The following is a 22,239-nucleotide window of genomic DNA, read 5'->3' on the forward strand; positions in this document are numbered from 1 at the left end:
AGCAAATGGCTCCTGATTGTGATGAATAGAAAAGGAAATTGTTAGCCCTGGAAGCAGAATTGATAGCGCTATGATTATCCATCCAAGCACCATGTGTTATTTTTCAGACGTATATTAGCATGAGTGGCCTGATGTAAAAACATCTGGCGTTTGCTTGTTTTTGGCTGGAGAGCTACAGTCTCAATGGAAATCTGCGGTAATAAGCAACATATCCCAAATAGAAGTGTACTATACGAGTAGGAATGGCATCGTCTGATACGCACAACCACCTGCCGTAAGGACGGGGGAGGGAGGGAGCTAAGGACAAAAAAGCAGAGAGGACAGGAAGCAAAATGGTGCAGACATCTGTTAGCCATCTGAGGTGACAGGCTGGGCATGGTGAAGCTTTATACATTAAACTGGCTTCTGAATGTAGCTCACAAAACTCCAGTCAACATCAATCAACTGCAAGTAATTTCACAGAAAAATACTTTTTTATATTGGAAAGTTTTCTGTGTACATGCTTTTCTTGCTTCAAAACATCAAATTGAAACAATTTAATCTCCTCTAAATTCAATTATTTCTAGTTGAGTTTTCATCCAAGGATCTTTTAGGCCAGTTGTGAGTTGTTGAATTTTCCCCATTATTGTAAAAAAGATAAGTGCTTTCTTAAAGTGGAAAAAATGAAATAATAATTGTGTGATAAATAGAAAAAGAAATGTTTTTGTCATTCTCTGCCTGAAGCATGATTTCACTTTCATTGCACAGTAGCTGAAAATCATCACACTTTTGTTCTCTTTTTTTTTTTTTTTTTTTTTTTTTTTTTTTTTCTCTTCTTCTTGCAAATACAGAAGATGTGAACAGTGCACACACTTTAGCACTGAGCCTCCCAGCAGTCCCTGCTCCTGCCTCAGCACTCACACCGCTTTTATTTTGGCATGGCCGACCACTGGGGGATTGAGAGCGAGACAGGATCACCTTTTATCCAGTGTTTCTCTCTAAAACACCTTTCACTTTCTATTTTCTGGATGACCAGCCTGGACTGTGTTGCCTCACAGGATAAGCACGTCTCTCGGGCAGCGCGCTCCTGTCTGTCCCCCGACTGCCACCTCTCGCTCTCTCTGTGTTCCTGTCTGTCTATAGGTCTCTCTACCTCTGTCTTTCTCATAGATGTAAGTAAATCTTTCAAGCAAACATTGTGCTTGTGTATTTGCCTGTCTTTTATGCATGTGTTTTTTTTTTTCTATGTGTGTATGCATGCATGTACAGAAGTTACATGCATAAATTGATTGTGCGTGTGTGTGTTTATTGTGCTATACCTCTCTCTGTTCTGGCTCAGTGTGTTTTGCTATGGCGTATGGATCTCTGCTTTTATTACTGTGCACAAATCTACTCCCAGTATTAAACTTTTACACGTTGGGTAAACACACAATTTCCAATGCTCTGTGGCTGTCCAGACAAGTTGAATTTTTCCTATTAAATTTCAATTCCGGGATTTCACACTCCAGTCTGTTCGGCACGCGGCTTTCCCCACTGAAAAGCAAAAGACCGTTTTATCCAGATATTCATTTTTCAGTTGAATAATCGGTAGTTTGCTTGTTTGGACTATGCTATCAAAATAGCAATTGCAATAATAGGCGCAATATCTCTCACTAACACGCAAGACGCATTCCCGCCATAAATACACAGATGTTTGCCTGCATTCTCTCATGCTGCAGAAAATATTTCTATTCCCTGGGTCTGGTTTCCTTTCCTCTAATTTAAAATGAGGTACCATTGGCACAGCTGCTGGCTTTAGATTATACAGCATATTCTCTGTAAAGAACAAGCTTTCAAAGTTGAAGAATAGCTGGGTGACACTGCGAGGAGCAGAAATAATCAGTTTTGTGTCCTACATGATATTGAGCTTGTATCAGTGTCTGGGAATTTAACCTGCTTTTTTATGATGTCTGCAGACTGTGTTACCTTCGTACAGTGCTGCAAGTGGATGTGGAGATGTGGATCAGGGATGTTTGATGTGCTCATCATTCATCAACTTGCCATGTAAAACTAATTGAATTAAATAGAAGTTTTAAGTGTTGTATGCCCATGGTTAATTCATATGAAGAACTAGGGCTGTAGATAATGAGTTTTTGGGAATTGATTTATCTGCTGATTATTTAAGTGACTTGAATGACTCAAAAATTCTTTGGTCAGAAAACAGTATAGTTAACAAGATTGCATTGCTTACTTAGTCTGACTAACAGCCAAAAACCCAAACGTTACTTTAGTAAACATTTAGTTCACCACCATCTAAGCTAAAAAAAAAAAAAAAAAAAAACTGAATGCTTGGCTTTTTTGCTTAAAAAATAAGAAATATTTGCTGAAAATTATAAAAAAATAACTGATTCATATACTGTTAGTCAGTTCACTTGATTAAAAAAAGCAAAAATGCTAAACATTCACTTGTTCCATCTCCGCAAAGTAAATTATGCTTCTCCTTACATGATATAATATGTTACGATATTATGTGATATGATGATGTGATAGTAAACTGGATATCTCTTGACTGTGGATTGTTGGTCGGATAAAACAAGCAACCTTCAGCTGTGGGAAAGCATTTGTCATCACTTTTCTTCCATTTATTACATAAAAAAAAAATGGATTGATAATAATTATTTTTAATTAATTAATTAAATTAAAATATAGTGATATTAATTAATAAATATTTTCAACAAAAAAGATTTTTCTAAAATATTTTTATATATAATTTATATGAAGCAGCTCATGAGGAGACAGGTTTGTCTCGCCACCTGTTTGAAAAAGACTTCCTGTTAGAGACACCAGAAACCTCCAGGATCTCAGTTGATGGTGATGTGAGAATCTCTGTGTAGCCATTGCCCCTGTGGCCTTGGCTGATAACACTGAATTTTACATAAAAATACTCTGCTCCAGCAACAACGCCAGCAGTGATTAAGTCTCTCTTCTCCACACAACCTGTCATTTCCCTCCCTCTATTGCTCTATCATCTGTTTCCTATCATCACACATCATCCTATCTGGCTTTGTCCTTACCTGCCATACAGCTGTACACCTGGGACCCACTTCAGCACCCTCCATTCATCATCTTCTCACCTCACTTCATAATTTCCTCTCTGTCACACACAGGTCTGTTGCTCCACTCTCCGGTGAATTCTGATTCAGCATCTGAATGGCTGTCTCTGCATGTGAAGGTGGACGTTTGCAGGTGTTAAAGAAGTTATAGATGTTAGTACAAAGCAGACAGTTCAGATACAGGGTGTATATTTTAATCAGTGTACACTGTATCCTGTACCTCTCCTCACAGGAATGACAGAAATATAAGTAGTGTCACTTTTTAAAATTTTGATTAGAGGCTCCTGATTCTTTCCCCAAGCTTCTTTGGTAGGATATTTAGCATTTAATTTTCTGTAGGGCTGCAACTAATTATTAGTTCATTATGTTCTAGATTTAACTGATTAAACATTAATCGGTTGATGAAACACCAGAATACTGTGAAAAATGCTAATTACAGTGGGCAGAAATGCAGACTTTTGGAAACAATAACGCTGGCACCAAAGGTCGCTCCCTGATTGTGTCTCATCAGACACGACGTAGCCTTCCCTGGTTTGTTTTACGCCGCCATGACCGCCTTATACTCGTATTACTTTCAGTAACGTTCCAAGCTTTTGCCATTGTTGTTCCTCGTTTGTAGCATTTTCTGCAACTAAGCAACCGACAGTAGAGAACACAATCTGCTTCCTGTGTACACTGGCACCGTATGCCCGATGTACGTGAGTGTTAATGTGATGTGTGTTTTCAGGCCTTTTAGTATGGATGGAGATGATTTCTGATACAAAGCTAAAACCCATCGTCTGGACTCGAGACAGTTTTCATTTTAAATGCAGTCTTAAAGTGAAAATGTATTGGTGTGGATGTGTGGTAACAGTTAATCAGTTAAAATAGTTGTGTATTCATTTTGTGTCTGTCTGTCTATCTTGTCTGCACCATAAACAGAAACATTCTCTCATAGTTATCTTTGCATTGTTTTTGATAAACTCCATTCACACTGACTTTTGATGTTTTCATTCAAGTCTTTTAATTTGACACATATCTTTAAGTAGAGTTTTAAAATTCTCTATCTTTGAGTCATATATGAGATGAGCACGGTGTTTCAGCACTGTGGCCTTACAGCTGAAATATTACAGACTTGACAGTTTGTTGAAGTGTACATTGCCTCTCTGTGTTCTCCTGGTTTTCACCCACAGTGAGATAGATAGGACTTTGACAAAGATGGAGTGTCATGGAGCGTTTGGCATTAGCACTGGTCTGCTGCTGTGCTTTTAGGAGAAACTCCTGCAGTTATTAAAAAGAAGTAGGAAAAGTCACCTGCAGTGCCTGGTGAGATTCGTACTGGAAACTAGAAAATGTCATGTGGGGGGTTGAGCTTATGCAGAAAATGTTTAGATATTCTAACAATACAGTACACACAGGAGACAGGGCTTGTGCGTCAGTGCTTCATCTATTGATTTGGTTGTGAGAAATTTAAACCACCTCCTTTTTAAACAGGATGGAATGTCTCTCTGAAATGTTTTGCCCTTTTAACCAGTTATTGACGGCAGAAGTCTACGAAAACAATGGACTTGTAGCTGACATATCACTTTGCTGAACATTTCTTGTTATTGAAAATATGAAGGGAATAGCCGCAGAGATAAATTCTTTCAGACAATCAGCTGTCACATTGTCAACCACCATAATCAATGATCCAGTGGTGGGTTAGTCAGTGGTGCCTCTGCAGTCATTAGACTTTTCTCTAATCCTTCTTTTCCCCTCCTTTTCATGATTCCATCACCTGTAATTCTCAGCCTGCTCTGGTGTACACAAGCCCCACAGATTGAGACCAAACGAGGGCCGACTTTGACCTAGCAGGGTTCAGCCTGGCCTGTCATGGTCAGATGGCCAGCTGGTCTGAAACCTCTAATTGCTTTGGCAAACATAATTGTTTACAACAGACAGGCACACAGGAAATGAAATACAGTTCATTAATGATGATAATAACAACAGCATTTATTATCGTCCTTTCAGAACAACAAGTGAACTGTACTACATAACCTACTTGGTTTACATCCAAAGAGACAGAGATGAAAAGCATTGAGAGAGGATAGGGCTACACACACACACACACACCCACACACACACACACACAATCAAGCTGCTGGAGAATCTGAGAATCCAGCGTGTTTGTCCAGCTTGTTTGTCCTTGTCAGACTGACCTGCTGTGTTGGCTGAAGAAAACAAGCGAATTGATGATGTTGTGGACAGTGTAAAAGACAGGCGGGATGGATGACTGAAAAATGGATGTGAGAGGTGAGGAGGAGGAGGAAGAGACACGACTGAACGCTTCAACTAAAAAGAAAAACAATTGCTGAAGGTTGGGAAATACTGTACAATATATACTCATGTTAAGACAACTTTTGATTAGGATATATAAATGAACATTCCTTGAAAATGTATACAATACAACTTAAAATCAACAGGGGGGGGGGTACAGAGAAAAACTAAAACATATTTTACATAATAATGTATCAAATGACAATATGACACTGTGAAAGGGGTTTGTACTGATGACCCTACAGAGAATTATCACCTGAATCCACAGCTGTCTTTGGCTTTACGCAGCTTTTACCAAGTGTCAGCTGCACGGCTTTTCTGTTTTGGCTACGTCATCATCATCATTTTTCTGTCGCAGCAGTCAGCTGTTTTCAGCAAGTGAAAAGCTCTAAAAAAAAAAAAAAAAAAAAAAAAAAAAAAAAAACCCACTGAACACTACCTTATCCGCATCAAGCTGCAGATAGACACGGTTAGAGAGCAGACTGGTGAACATACTGGAGTGTTTGTCATAACCAGATATTTCCTTCAGGTGGTGATTGAGACCAAAAACGGAGGGTGAATATTGGATTTCATTCACCAGGTGGACAGAAACACGACTCCAAATGAATGATAGTGTTGTTCTGTATCTTCTGGATGTGTGCGCAAGGAACTGTTTGCGAATTAGCTCACCATATCAGCTTAAAAGGTGATTATGTGTCAATTTGCTTCTGCTGGTTTAAACCCTAGTCGGTCTCAGTGATGGAAACATATATTTGATCATTTTTATCCTGGACATTGGTTGAGCGTTTTATTACCTCATAATTGTAATTCATTTTAAGAAGCTTGACTACTGTGAGAAGTTTAGATTCTGAGGGAAAACCTTTTTATTCATTTCTCAAGGAAGGGAAAAAAAAAAAACTTAACATCTTTAAATTTAACAATGCAAAAAAAAATACATGAGTGGAGCTTCAAGCACTGTCCTTCAGTACACTCAATCAAAGAATATCACTTTTCCCCTGTAAAAACCCACAACGGATGACATTACACATTATGTCATCTCTGGTGTGCTTTGACATTACATTTTCATTATTTAAAATAGCCTGGCATTGAACAAACTTTTTCTCTTATTCAAGAAAACTTTCATACGATGAACTTTTGTTCAGTAAAGTCACACCATTTTTAAAAGTTGTGCCTCCCACAGTAGTAACAAGATATTCATGACTTTGAGGATAGAGCAGTCAAAAAAATATAGAAATTTTGAGTGGTAGGTTCACGTTTATATAAAAGTCACTACAGGGGTCTAAAAAGTCACCAAGCGACGTTCTGTAGCAGGTGGCAGCAACTCACGTCCTGCCACTGACTGTTCAGTAGTTTTTAAAATGCTGATGCTTATTTTCCTCTCCTGGATTTATGTTATTCTGGTTATTATAAATTGTCAGCTGTAACTAACTTCTCTCTGTGTGCTTTGCTTCAATAGAAATTAGGCACTATTTTCTTTTGGGCCACATCCCACCCGCAGGCCTTCACATAAAAAAAGAGCCAGCAGTTTGAAAAAAAGATGGAGAGTGAAAGTGAACATAAGCAGACCACAGCTTGTTTCTGTTAATGATGAAGCCAAAAGGGTTGTGTTCGAGGCAGGGGGTAAAACTGGCATCCATACTGCTGACATGAACCTTGGCAGGACACTGAAAGCCTCGCCTCAGTCTGGTCCTCGGGTTCAGCTGCATCTGGATGGTAGCCATGAACAACTGAGGGAGAGAGGGAGACAGGGACAGTCCTGAAGGAAAAAGCCCTAAAGTATGAGGCTGGTGATATTGTATATTTTGCTTATTGTTGACAAATCCACACCAAAGCTAAAAATCAACTGATCCGACTAACAAGTATAGTTTGTGTATCCAAAGCTTGATATAGCTTACTTCTCCTTGCCAAAGAGCTCCACTGTTGAGGTGATATGTTGCTTTATTATTATTAACATGCACTGTAGTTTATTCTGAGTTAATCCCACAAACACCATTCTGCTGCTGTAAACACATACTAAGATATTTATTAATCCACGGCTGAAAATGTTATAAATATTTTTTTCTTTATTAAGCGAGCTGGACCCTTGACACCGGGCTGGACCCATCTATATATGTTCCCCAGTAGGTCTCTGGTGGATCTCCAGTAGAATGCAGCTGGACCTCCAGCAGATCCCCATAAGAGTTCTGATTGATCTAAAGCAGATCTTTGTTGGATCTCCGGCTGTTCTATGATGGATACAGTATTAGTATTGTGGTGGATTTCTTACGAATAATTGACGGATCATTTAACAGATAGTTATGAACAGATGCCCCCTCGCCCCAAAGCTTATATCTGTGGTGGATCTGGTGACATGGACACTTGACACTGAGTGCTGGAGACACTGAGGGGAAGATGATATATCAAAATTCTGAATTACCAATTCTGTGTGCTAGAATTTACATTCACATACAGCTAACCTGCAGCAGCAAATATGGTTAGAAGGAAACGTAAAGCCGACCAGATGAATTTAAGGTAAACACAAGAAACTTGTGCTGTAGAAAATGGACCAGACCCAGTGAATAGCTCCCTAAGCTTAACATCCTAAGTCCTATGATAAGTATTAATTTGGCTACACAGACTAATGAGCAGTGATAACTAACATGTCTTTGGGGTCATCAGGTGGGAACCTCCTTTCACCAGTGTTTCGTCCAGTTGGTCCCACGACACCTCCAGGAGGCTAGACAGTGATCACTGGCGTCCCAGAGTCACTCCCCTAATGCCAGCCATCACTGCTCCTCACACCACAACTATTTTCTCCTTTATCTTGCCTATGCTACCACAAACAACATCATCAACTCGGACAAAACACACCAGCAGATTCAGCAAACAAACTCCCCTAACCAGTTGGAGAAAGTGGCGGCCATTTTGAATGAGGGAGGTAGAGTCAAGGAGAGATGCCTTTTTAAGCTAAACTCTCCCCCGCCGATGATATTTACCATTAACATAGTAAGGAAATGTTGCAAAGCACAAAAATGTTGGTACGAAACTTATTGGTAAAATCTTCTTTGAGATTATCCAATCAAAAAAGGCACAGGCAGCATTCGGTTAGGGAAAAGATCGTGGCCTGGTTTGATATAGAAAAAGTCTACAGTGACTTGAGACCCAGTGTGTTTATTTACATTTAACCAAAAACCACAGTTTTTGCTCTACTTATAACAAAAATGCTTTTGTTACTAAACCTAACCACAGATGGGAGTCTGGATATGAACCCCGGTCTCTGCAGTCACTTAGAGACCCCAGTAACCTCCCTGCAACCCTGGTGCGGTAGATAAATGTAGCACTTCATTTACTCTCTTGTTGTCTTTCTCACCTCTACATATTTCAGAAAACAATTTAGTACCATGTAAATGTAAATGGCCTTTTCATGTGATTTGTTTACAATAAGAAAACAACAGAATGAACCCAGCCTTATTTTTTGGCACTGTAGTTAATGTGTTGGATTAAATGGAGGGCTTCCAGAACCAACTGCAACTTCACTGAATGAATAAAAAAAAAAAAAAAAAAAAAAAAAAAAAAAAAAAGCAGAGTTGTGTGTTGACCGGGCTGTTACAATATGAAATTACTGTCATCATCACCACCAGCGACCTCCTCTAACATCCCTTGTTCCCTGCAAGATGTTTCAAGAATATCTGCTGCAGTTTGCAAACAGCTTCAGGATCAGAACCACGTTAACTTGTGAAACACAAAAAAAATTCACAAAGCTATATGGTGTTGACACCGGGTTCGGTGCCAGCAGGGCTCCTAGACTTCAAATGAGCCTGCTGGTGCATCTCTGGCTGTGAAATCTGTGTAATCTTTTAAATCACTTCTTAAACCCCACTGGAATAGAAAAACATTCAGGTAATGATCTTCAATTAATTGTCCAAGACTCTCCTTTTTATCTTTTTGCTTTGATGTATCTTTGCCTTCCTTTCTTGTTCTGTTCTTGCCTTTACCGTTGATCTTATGTTTTTGTTTTTCTTTAAATTATTCATTCATATTTAGAGTTGTGAGCACTGTTGGTGCTGTCACAGATCTGCCAAATACAACCTACACGCAGCATAAATACAAACAAACCTCTACAAACTTCAGATAACTTTATTTTTCCCTGAAGGGGGTCGCTGTGTGTAGTGCTGACCGCCTCCAAAAACATTCAACAGGCAATACAGAGGCTAAGAATAGCATACAAAGTCATAAATACTTATAAATGCAGCATAAAACAAGAGCACAGCAAGCGCCTGTGTGTATGTTTGGTTTTGAGGTGGACAGAGCTTGGAAAAGAAATCCCTTGTAAGTGACAAATATACTCCCAAAAGCAATTATAACCGTTACCACTATTGCATAAGTTTCATAAATTTTAACACTGGGCTTGTGACTTGAGGTTGAATCAGATGATTCCAGATCTGCATCTTTTCTTTGCAGCTCTGCCCGTCGTTTCTCCCCTCTGCAAAACAAAACAAAGAAAACACAAAAAACATTCTCTTCAGCAGCTAGCATGATTCATCGAGAACATGTGTTTGATGCAAACTGACAGGAAGCTAAGTGGCTACATTTTCCCGTTCAGCGATTAGCTGGCAAGCAAATGCAAAACAACATAATGTTGTGCATACACAGTAAGTAGATTGCCTTATTAGCAGCTGATTTGTGATCTGTGATTCTCTACATAAACACACATATTCCTCATTAAAATTGTTTTGATAAGGTCACTTGAAAAAAGCTAATTAGCAAGAGGAGAATCTTGAAGACTGCTGATGAAACTATAAACATGTTGTAGAGCGTTTAAATATAGGCATATGTGCAATACACACACATGCCACATAATGCAAATTGATTAAAAATAATTATCTTCTTGTATGATGTGTCAAGGTCTAATGAAAGTTGATGTCACTGTGTACACTGTCTCACTAACAGAGGTCATACAGGACAATGTGATGGGCTTTGATTAAACAATGATCAGCTTCATAATAATGAATTTAAAACACTCATTCTGCCGTTGTAGCAGGGATGGGGTTGAAACTTATCACATAGAAAAAGACTTAACATTAGATTTGTATTCAAGATGAGTGAGTCATGAACAGGAAGTGCCTGTCAAAACTGGATTTTATACATTTTAGAGTAGATACTAAAACTTTTTGGAAGAGCTTGATAGACATAACGTTTCAAAACGCAGAGAAAGGCAGCGGTACGTCCTGTAATGACATTCAGGCAAGACTGATCGATCCAATAAACAAGACTGCAACTTGTAAAGAATGCATCATCAAAATGATCCAGAAATAGAAAGCTCACTTTTCAGCTCAGATGCTGCATTATTGTAGGAAGCATTTACATGACTCATAGTCAGATAAGTGAGTGAGGCTCTCAGTAAGGGGAAGGTTGTAGGGTTTACAGAGGAAGAAGAGGAAACCAGATATGCTGGTGTGGTTATGAGGTTTGTGTTGTGAGACAGATTATTATTTTTTTTATTGTTTTTGATTTCTGAGCTTTTTTCGTAATGCAGGATGTCGTATTAATGTGTTGTGGATGTGGGTTTCAGATTACATCACATTTTATTAGATATTTGAACAAGTAAAAAAAAAGACATGCACTGTAATTCTTTTAATACTGTAAGTTCAGAGCCTTGACTTGGATTCACTTTTTCTCATGGATTTAGCTCCAACTAAATTTCTAGTGCTGGCTGCTGAACAGCTTCACTACATTAGCCTGTGGCCATACTGAGATACTGAGAGGCAGCTTTTCTTGTTTACATCCTCTTTATTCCAAGCACAAACTGGAGCAGCACTTGAACCATTCCAATTACAAAGTTCCTGGTTTGACTTTTGCTGCTTCTGCACTGGCCTGTTTGAGGCATAATAATGCTGTGCATCAGAGCGGCTGGGGTTAACAAAAGGTTAATTTCACAATGATTGTAACTAGGTCAGTGTGCATTCTGTTTAAAGTCAAGTTTTCAAGTGGCAGCCTGCAACATAAAGCTATATACAGTGCATGCACGTATATAAATGTGGATAGGACTCATTCAGTCACAATAATCCCGCTCCTGAAGCAGAATTATATGTTCCTCAACAAACCAGCTGTTCATACTTACTGCGACACTGTCTCCCAGTCGAAACGCTGGGTCATCAGTACCACTGAATTGATGTCTATCTGCAGGGAGGAAAATAACGAGTCTCCAGTCATCATGTTTTGGTAGCCAGGTCGAAAAGCATGTTTTTACATGCGAGACACACAAGAGTCTGTTTAACCTGAGTCAACACAATGGGACAGTGAGTAGGGCCAGATGTGATGGACTGCATCTTATTTGAGTGTAGAAATCACACTTATGATCTTGGTTACAGTTGCTAACAAAAACAATGCAACCAGATGTCCCATGGATATTATTAATGTCTATAGATTATTAACACTGATTTAACACAGCTTGAAGTAACAGTTAATACAGGTTTTAGATGTTAATAGTGGTGGTGTTCCAGTTGCATTTAATACATTAAATAAAAATACTTACGGAACACAAATATAATAAATATAACATTTTAAGGCAGTAGGTATTTTTTTTTAATGAGATGTATTTCGACTTAAAAATGTAATGTGTGTTTATGTATGTGTATATGTATATATATATATATACAGTATATACTGTGTGTATATATGTACACACACGGTATGTAACCGTTGTGTGCAAAGTAGTTGTTGCAGGCTTTGGTAAAATAATGTGAAGTAGGAATAAATGCTAAATGAGACTAAACAAAGGGAAGAAAAAGTACAAAGGAGAGCAGGAAAAAAAAACAAAAAAAACAATACAGCTGAGAAAGAAGAGTACAAAAGGACAGTCAGAGAAGAACAAGAGCTGAGAGACAATGCAAGATAAAAGAATAAAAGGCATAAAGGACACATGAAAGGAAAAAGGCAGTGAGCCAGTGGAGATAGGGCAAAGCGTATGAGCATTCATCCCGTGGAAAAGTTGCTGTGCTTGCGGTGGTTGTGCTGAAGGCTAAGCCAACATGCCCAGCAGTGATGAATTGGTCCTGTCAGGATAAGCCAAACAAACAGAGATCTGTACAGTGTATGACAACCTCCTCTAGGCGCTGCAGTGAACAATGACATTTCCCTACTCGCTGCGTAACAATGGCTCCAGAGATCTGGCAGGACACATATGCTGGAGGTATACAGATGTTTATTTATTTTTTTTTTGTATGGATATGCATTAAGGAGACATATCTTAGTGATGTAGTAGGGGCTCTGAAATAAATTTAAAAAAAAAATGCCACACACTGCTTTTGGAAAATAACAATGTTTATTAAAGCTGCAACATGCAAATGACTTAGACCACTAGAGGGCAGGAAGGAGACTTCAAAATAAAAGCACAGCACTGAGCCTTTGAAACCTTATCACTTGATCGATGGCTAATGTTCTAACAAGCAGTCGCTAAATGTTATTCTCACATCCAGCAGAAACAGCGACATGGGCGTCCCAATGCAGCCATCTCACCTCCGCTTGAAAATCCAGTATTTACAGATGTTTTAGCACTGAGGCAAAACAACTTGTGTGTTGCTAGATGGTACAGCTGTGTAACTGGTGTAGCAAATCCACTAACTTAGATATTTACCTCTAAATATTGCTATTAAAGACTTGTGACCATGATATGCACTTGCCTGCTCTGGTGGATGAGACACTCTAGTTTTTGGCTGACATAGTCCAATACAGTGTATCGGTGATACGCTAGCTCTACTTGTTTTATTGTCCAGACCTATTGTACAACTGTGGAACATTTTCAGTGTCATTTTCTTCCAGCCCAACACCCCTTTTGAATCATATTCACATATTTGCATTGGCCGAATCCACGGGGCAGCTCTATGTACTGCGGTTGTGTTTTGTGGACGTCAGGGTGAAGCACGATCAGCTGTGAAGTGTGAGTTCGTGTCTCAAACAACATAAGTTGCAAAATTCTCCAAATGCATGTTCTACCAGGGATTCCAGTGCTAATGATCTACAGCCACACAATGACGCCTGTTTATCCTATAGCCTTATTAGTCGTTATTTGTGTATGACTAATTCATATTCTGGACCCACATTATAGCACTCATGTGCGTATTTGACGTATGTATTAGCGTAGAGTTGTCAGCTACAGTTAAATCAGTGGAAGATGTTTGAAATATACAGCTGGTCTCAGTGTGTCGTCATGTTGTCTTGCATGGCTCAGCCTTTTAAAGACAGCAGGTTGCAACTGAGGCAATTAGCAACCAGGTGGCTTTGGCAGCATGTGCACAGAAAGCAGCGTCACAGTAGATGGACACAGTGGTACAGGAATGTAGAGGAAGCTCTTACAGTCAGATGGCTTAATACATGTCGCACCAACTATCACACATTATGAAGCCAGTTTACATTGCTGGTAACATTGTTTACACTGAATACACTACGGTATATCAGGGCTGCATCATGAAATATTTAAGGAACTGATTGTTTGATCTGACTTGTTTGATCTGCAGAAACTCAAAAACAAAAGTCTTCAAAAGTCGGGTTTTATCTGACCAACACTGTACAACTTAATTTAAAATTAGATAAAAGAAACAAAAACTTGCAAGTAGTCACATTTAAGAAGCTTGAATTTGTAAATATTTGGCTTTTTTTTTCCATTGATGAAACATTAGAAGTGATTATCAAAATGGTTGCAAATTAATTTTCTGTAGTTACTTTGAAGTTTATCCTCCTTAGGGACACTCCTGTGATTGATTGGGTGTTGGATGTAGAACTTTTGAATAAACTTGAGTCTTTTACCTCATCTCTTCTTCTAATCAAATATTCTGCGTGCTGAGTTGTGTCTGATGGAGAATGTCTGATTGTTTTTTCGGATTTATATCAGTCTGCATGAGTTCCTCGATTTTCGTTTTCGAATTTAGAAGCTGTCTGCATCCGTCCAGCGCCGTCTGTCTGTCACGCTGTCTCGAGGACGGATCGCCACTGTCGCTTGAATAGCTGTGGTTCAAGTGATGCAGCGAGCAGCAGCCTTTGATTGTCACTGTGCTGATTTGTTATCGAGTAAGGATGACGTTGATCACAGTTTGTGTGCAGCTCTCTGAAATGAAATCTGGGATATTGTGCTCCACAGAATGTTTTACTTTCTCACATCATCCATTGTTCCCTTAAAGATGCAGTCAAATTGTCCCTGTACTCTCTCGGTGCACTCTGGCAGAAGGATTTAAAGAGCACTTCAGCAAAATCATGAGATGCAAGAGAAAAAGTTTAAAAAAAAAAAAAAAAAAAATCCCAAGTCAGAGCTTCTTTGCTGACAGAGATGGCCTGTTGCACAATGCAGAGTGTCTGTGCTAAAATCCTCAGGGAGTCCAAAATTTGCCGGAACAGCTGAACCAGCTCAATCCATTTATCATGGTCGGCGCCCACTAGGCCTCGAGTTGAAGTTCACCTCACATAAGTGTCCATGACAATCTTCTGCCACATAATTCATCCAACAGCAGTGAAAAAAGGACTGCAAGATTCACAAAAACACACTTGTCTTGTCATCTTTAATATTTGATGCTTGTTGGACGCCGCAAGATTCAAGGTGTGTGAATAACAATGTACAAGAACAGCCTAAGGGACTGATTATTTTTCAAACTCCCCGGTGGCATAATGTCAGCAACCCAGTGCATCAGTGCAGGAAAGTAGAAGGAAAAGTGCTTCAAGTAACGAAGCAGGAGTGACGGGGTTGGGAAAAGGTTGCGGCTGCAGCAGATGTCCACATAGAGCGACAGAGGAACAGAGTCCAGACAGATGTAGCGTGGCAGACAGACACAAACGGATGAAAACAAACAACGCTCCCCTATGGTGAAGCAGGCCGGTGGGGAGATGGGGGCAGCGTTTGGTTGGGGATCCTGGAGAAATGTCAAGTTAAGCATACATCAATGGAGGCAAGGCGGGGCTGTCAGGCAGCATTAATGCAACACACTTGATGTTTTAGTAATGAGGACATGCTGTACACAGTGGCAGCAAAGATGCGAGGCCCAAACAAGTGCTGGCGAGGCATGGACGATCAACCAGAGAATCAGACTAGCAGAAACAAACAGGCAGGATGACTGGGAGGAAAAAAACAAAAAAACAAACAGCAAGTCAAATGGTCACAGACAGTCAAACAATGGAGGCGTGCAAAGACTGTCTGCTCAGGAGAATATGTGATATTTACAAGATGTCACACCATTTTATTGGCAATATCAGTGTCATTAATATTTAACTTGGCAACTTTATGTATTGGCATCATGCTTGAAAAGTCCCAAGATGTTTTTTTTGTTTGTTTTTTTTATTTTTTTATTCTAAAAGTCTCTACTCAAGATCCAGGAACTTCAGCATGAGGTTTCCTCTAGTGATGGCTGCCAGCTAAACAACCACTTACTGACCTCTGTTTGACTGGCTGCTTCTATAACTGATCATTGATTGATTGATCTTCATTTTGTCATATGTCATATGTCATAGGTTATGGTAATTTCTAAAAAGGGTTTTCAAAGCTTATCAACTCTGTCTCCAAAAAATGACTTATGTACATCAAACACAAAATATGTTTTGAAAGACTCATCATGCTGACAGGATGATGTCTAATAATTTTCCAAAAGTTGTGACTGTAGCCGGGTTTCCATTGTAATTTTGCACAAAATAGAGGTGATTTTTATTTATTTATTTATTTATTTATTTATTTTTACAAAAGTTGACAAAACACAATAGCAAATTGATAAGTTATGTGAATAAAGCTGGGTTTTCTTCTCTCGTGATATTGTTCCAATTAACATGACAACGCATTTCCAGCATCAGCCTCTCTATTGGAACTGGGGCCTGATATGACAGGTGCCACAACTTGGATGAGAAAATTTCTTTTTCCATTTCAGTCCTATGAAATATTGCTTTGTCTAAAAGTCTGAGAAACTCATACAAGCGTTTTTTTGAAATTCATGTGTTTCCATTACTGGTTCACAATTTCAAATTAGGCATTAAGCAGGTTAATGGAAACGCACCTAGTGAAGGTATCAGTAAAATGTTCCATGGTAATGTTTCACATTTTATTTTCTGCTCAGATATCTTGCAGTACAACATCCACTCATAGATTACAGCATTAATATATATATATATATATATATACATCTTTAGAATCAAAGTAGAGGTTTCTGGCACAACTTCACCAACTTTCAAGGTGCATGAAGAAAGGAAAAAGTCTAAAGCGGTCAAAACTCAAGCAACACTTCATCAGAGTTGCCACAAGCTGAAACACATTGGTCTCATAAAGCTCTTCTGTGTACTGCAAGTATACAGAAGAGTTTTGACCTCTTCATGGTTATCTTTAGATATTCACAGCACTTGGTTAGGGGTAGTGAGAGATCATGGTCGGGTTTAATACAGAAAAATGTTTGCAGTGACTTGAAGCACAAGACACAACTTGGTCTTTCTGCAACCTTGATCAAAGTACTTTTGTTGCTAAACCCTTGTCCTACACTTTGTATGACCACCATCCACCCTGACATCCTCACTGCAACCTCCAGTGTGTTACATAAATGTAGCCCTTCATTTCTCGCAACATAAACCACCGGTAAATATGTTTGCCAGCACAGTATAATGGGGAAACAATTTAGTGATAAATAAGCATTATTTGTAGGAGATGGAGGTTGGTCTTTTGGATGCAGATGATTTGCGACATTCACTGTTGGCCCTACGCATTCCCACTGGACATATGCTACATTTATTGTAAAAAAGATCTGTCAGCTGTCTCCAAGTTTTTGCCGTTCGTCTATTGTGCTGATGCTGTAATTAGTCCCTTAGTATCTCTCTGAACAGGAGCCAGGCTTTGACAAGATGACCATACTCCCTCCTAGTTCCCAGTTTTGTATGAAGCCAGACCAACAATTTTACAGTCATTCTGGAGTTATGCTATCTTATGGCAGACATCTTGACTTTATTTTCCTTTGCAGTATCTTATCGGTGGCACTGCAGGGCATCTGCAGATATCACATTTATTTCACTGTTGTTTTTCATGAAGTGAGAGTTGCTACAAAAATAACAAAAAGAGCAGCCTGGCACCTTCCTCAGGGTCATGCTGTATTTGCAAAAAACACAGTTGAGTTGACAAAAAGGAGTCTAGCCAAGTAAAAACTCTTAGCCTCTATTCATTAAATGTGTTCACTCTCCCAGTCAGGGCAGCAGAGGCAGCAGCAGTCGTTGGAGTGTCAGCTCATCCTGTTATCTCCACATCAAATTCACTATCGTTTTCACTTCACCTTCACTTGACTCATCTCAGATCTATTTGTCCCCCTCACGACCGCCTCTTCACTCACTCTATAAACTTCATTAAAGTCTTCCACATGCAGACTTTTCAGTGCTCGCTCTTGCTTTCTGCCTGTCTAACTTTTGCTGCTCTTCATATAAATCTATTAAGACATGCTGAAGATCAAACCGTGAAAGAAAAAGTTTAAACAAAATTTTTTATCAGATTTGGGTGGAAATTCAGACACAGACTAAGAATGGAAATTAAATGGGCAAAAAGGATCAACTCTTGCTGACCCTTTTTTTTTTTTTTTTTTTTTTTTTTTTCTAAAAGGGTGATGGAGTACATTATGTTAAGTGTTGTTAAGTGCTCTATCTAAAAGAGGAAACCCCCAAAAAAGCATCACAAAGAGAACTAGGTCCCATCTGTGATCGTAGACAGAGTCCAATGAGCAGTTGGAAGGTAAAAATGTGCAATTCACAGGCTGGTTGAAACAGCAAATGTAAAAGTTTTATGAAGCAGCCACAGGGTGAAAACTGGTGGTGGTAGTGTTATATTAAACTTTATAGACATGAAAATGTTCCTCAGAATCACTTTAAAGGGGAGCTGCAACAACCAGATAAGCAAGCAGCAGTAGTCTAATTTTTCGATACCAGTGCCAATATGATACAGTAGCTTTTGGGTTTTAGTAGCAATACCAGAATGACCCTTTTTAAAAAGACATTAAATTAAAGATTATAAACATGTTTTTCCATAAAACTTGTTTTCAGTAGCATCCCGATTCACCACTGTTTAATGTCGTTACACAAGCGGCCGTGTTTGCCTTGGTACAATCAGTTTCCTGACTTACTGAAAAAAGGAAATATTCATGCAAAGAATGAATGAACAGGTGGAAGGGCTGTGTTTTCATGATTTCAATGCTCTACTGTTTTCCTGACCATGACAGTTTGTACAGTAACATTAAGACCAAAATAGCACCCAGATTTCTACTAATGGATTTTTTTCTTTTAATTGTTAATTCTGATGTAGTTATTTTAATGAACTTTTTGGCTGCAGAGTTGTGGTGCTGTGTGTCTATTGAGGTTTGATAGTCAACCTCAGTCTGTTAGTAAGTTTAACTCAGAAAATGTATCAACAACAAATAAATTAAAAACATTTTTTTTAAGTAATTGCTGCACTGAGCTTTGTGCTGAAGTCTCCCCACAGCAATTACAATTTAAATGAACTGAATGAATTGTGGCGACACCAAGAAATCCAACTGTTTATGCAGATCATATGCAAATGAACTTACTGTATATTGATCTAAGAAAGTAGTTCATTTTTCCCCATATGGAGTGGCTGTAATGTTTGTCAGACCAGATGTGTCGAATCTGTGCATCGAAAATCTAGGAAAAGAGCAGACTCAGTTCCCACTAACGGACACTTCTGAGTAATGAGAAAGTACAGCCTGAGAAAGCGTCTTTTACATGACCTTCACTTCCTATTCTGGTTTGTGTATCTATTTAACCTTGAACCGGCAAGAACAATAGCTTTCTCTCAAGTGAGTCCAACTCCTTCTAACCCACGAGTCTTATGTCGACGTGCCAGCAGACTCTCTACTGATCAAGTTAAATCAAAAGCACGCCCTTGATGGAAGGCAGAGGACGAGGTTTGTATCTCCCCTCTCCAACTCCATTAAATAAACATTGAATGTAACACACTCGCCACTCTCCAGCCTTCAGCTGACAGTGAAACTGTGTCACATTCAAAGGGCACAGGAACTTTGAAACTGTAGCTGCTAAATCTGCGCATAAAAATGAAGAGACGGAGCTGACAAAGCAGTTTTATGTTTAGAGGTGCAGTATTTGGTTTGGGAATACATACCTAATAAGTGTTTCACTGAATGTGTGTGTGTGTGTGTGTGTGTGTGTGAGAGAGAGAGAGAGAGATGGGTCTCGGTGCAGGTCCGCCTCAGTAAACTTTCAGGTCACAACACACTTCCGAGCAGCCAGATGTGAATGTGCTAATGTACTGGCAACAAAGAGAAATCCCAGGCTTTCTGATAATAATAATATTTATATTGCACGGCTGACATGAAAATTTTTTGGCTGAAACCAAACCTCCCTGAAGAAGACTGTGATGAAAGTCAGCTTCGACAAAACGTTTACCAAAAGGTGTAGAAATGGTGGGTTTAGTATGATTTTTTTTTTGGGTGAAAGTGAAGTCTTCGTCCTCCACTAATGAGCTCAGGGGGTCATTTCTATACCTGTCGCATCAGGGTCGTTGCCATGTGAACCATTTCCCTACTGGCTTATGTATTTTGGGTTGAATTAAAATGGTAAATAACATTCAAAACGGATCTCCATGAACAAACAATTTTGAAAAAATAGTGAACACTTGCATTTTTCATAAACCTCCCGTAGAAACACTTCAAACAACACGAAGCAAGGAAAGTGGCCCGGTGAATGCCTCTGGGTATATGTATACACTGAACAGCTGTAGTGCTGAGTTGCACCTGAGCAAGGCCCTTAATCCCCAGCTTCTCCTGCAGAGCTGATGAATGGCCGCAGTAAAACAATGCTGTTTTATTGGGCAGCCTCCAGTGATAATGTGAGGAAATGTGTGAATGTGAAGCCGGCTTTTGTTACAAAACAGCTCATCCTCCCTGTGTGGAAAGAAAAGGATACAAATATTTAAACATACCAATGAACCACGTGCTGTTGATTTTTAAATGTACACTTGCCGAATTTGCTTTTAACCTCCAGCTCACTGTGCGTTTCAGCTTTCAGGAAGGTTTTAAATGGCAATATACTGAATGTAATCTTAAGCTCTGACATGTGGTGCGAAGACAAGTAGACAAGTGAATGTGAAGTGCGTAGAAGAGACCACTTCAACCAATATACTGCTCCTACTACATAAGAGAGAGTAGCTAGTGATATTTCAAGGGGAATATGTGAAGGAGATACAGCACAGGGCCTATTCATGCGCAGTCACACACACACACACACGCACACACACGTGTATATATAAGAGAAGCAACAATACTTCAGGAGGACATGTAGTGAAGAGTTAACACGAGACTGACCTTGTTAATTCTTAGGAATAGATAACAGTCTTTACTGGAAGAGATGTGACAGCAGTTCAAATATTGAGCATTTATATAATCACATTTTATAGTCACTTAATGCACATAAAAGCTAGCATTTGTTCATTGTGTTCATTTTTAAATGCAGTGTGAATTAGGGTTGCAGCTGTAGTCGGTGGTACTGATTACTGTTAGACAGTGGTCAGGCACACATGAATCACACCCCCACCCCGCCACACTGTCTTTTAACACATTTTATAATGGACATGAACCCCATTTCATTCATTTTCACAAATCAGTGGTATCGCATGTTAATAAAATAAAATACTCCGCTCAGCAGATAATTGATTGATTCGATAATATTTTGGCTTTAAACCCAATGCCAAAAGGGAACCTGATGACAGTAATGAGACAATCTGCAAACTTTCTCTGATGAAGGCGGCAGAGTCTGGAGGTAACTCTTCTAATCTACAGATATTGAGCCGGCTCGTGTCTTTTCGTGTAAAATGTCCAATTTAATCGATCACACCGGTGTTGGCACGGCTTTATTACCTGATTGGAAAATCTCCACACTGTGGTGTGGCCTCCTTACTGTGATGCTGGTGGATGTAAAACACTCTCTTGGAATACTTAACAAGTTTTTTCTAAAATTTTATAGCCACTCAGCAGGCGGACATTTGCCAGATGTGGTGGAACAGTAAGCCACCAATTTCTGCCTGTATGTTTACATGATGCCCAATTTCAAGCTTAAGATGTGCATCATTTTCACATTGTGCTATATTATGACTGTGGAAGGGATAATGTTTTACTCAGCACGGCACTGCTCAATAAAATGTTCTCCATTTGGCAGAAAAAGGTGAATAAAACAATTCACCACCTGTTTTTGTTCAGAGTCTGGTGAATAAATCAGTGCTGTTCTCCTCACCATGTCTGGTTGGTTGTTTTTTGGTGTTGCTGTGTCACCTGAGAAAACGCCTTATATGGATCATACAAGTTAAAAGAAAGTATTGTGCATTTTAGATTTTGTAGTAAAATGAAAATGGGGGCAAAAGCTGTTTCTGGAACTAATTGTTTTTGTTGCATTAAAGATTCATTTAATTATGATGGCGCTCTAACATATCCGAGAGAACTGCAGCCTTTATTTTTTTAATGTTGCATAAATGGTGCAGTTAAGAGTAAGATTAAAACAACGTTTTAAAAGTCACTGAAGCAGAGGTGTGGTTCTGGCTGGGATGTTGGCGCAGACTGTAGGTGCAGAGTCGCAGCGGCTCAGCCAGGGAACATGCACAGCTGCAGGTTATCAGGCTGATTAGCAGCCTGATAAATATGCCAGCAACCACACACACACTTGCTCGCTCGCTCGCTCGCTCTCTGGGATTTGCAGTGAGGCTGTGACTCTAAGCATAAACAGGACAAGCAGCAAGAGAAGAGGAGGCACTGGGAAGTTTAACTGAGGACTTCAAGTTGGGAATTTCGTTTGATGTTTAGTTTGTGCTCAGATAAAGCAGATGTGTACCCTGCCTGCTGGGGTCTGATCTAAAAAGCAGGTTATCAGGTTATCT

Source organism: Seriola dumerili, unplaced genomic scaffold, assembly GCF_002260705.1.
Source record: "Seriola dumerili isolate Sdu_G_001 unplaced genomic scaffold, Sdu_1.0 BDQW01000025.1, whole genome shotgun sequence".
Lineage (NCBI taxonomy): Eukaryota > Metazoa > Chordata > Actinopteri > Carangiformes > Carangidae > Seriola > Seriola dumerili.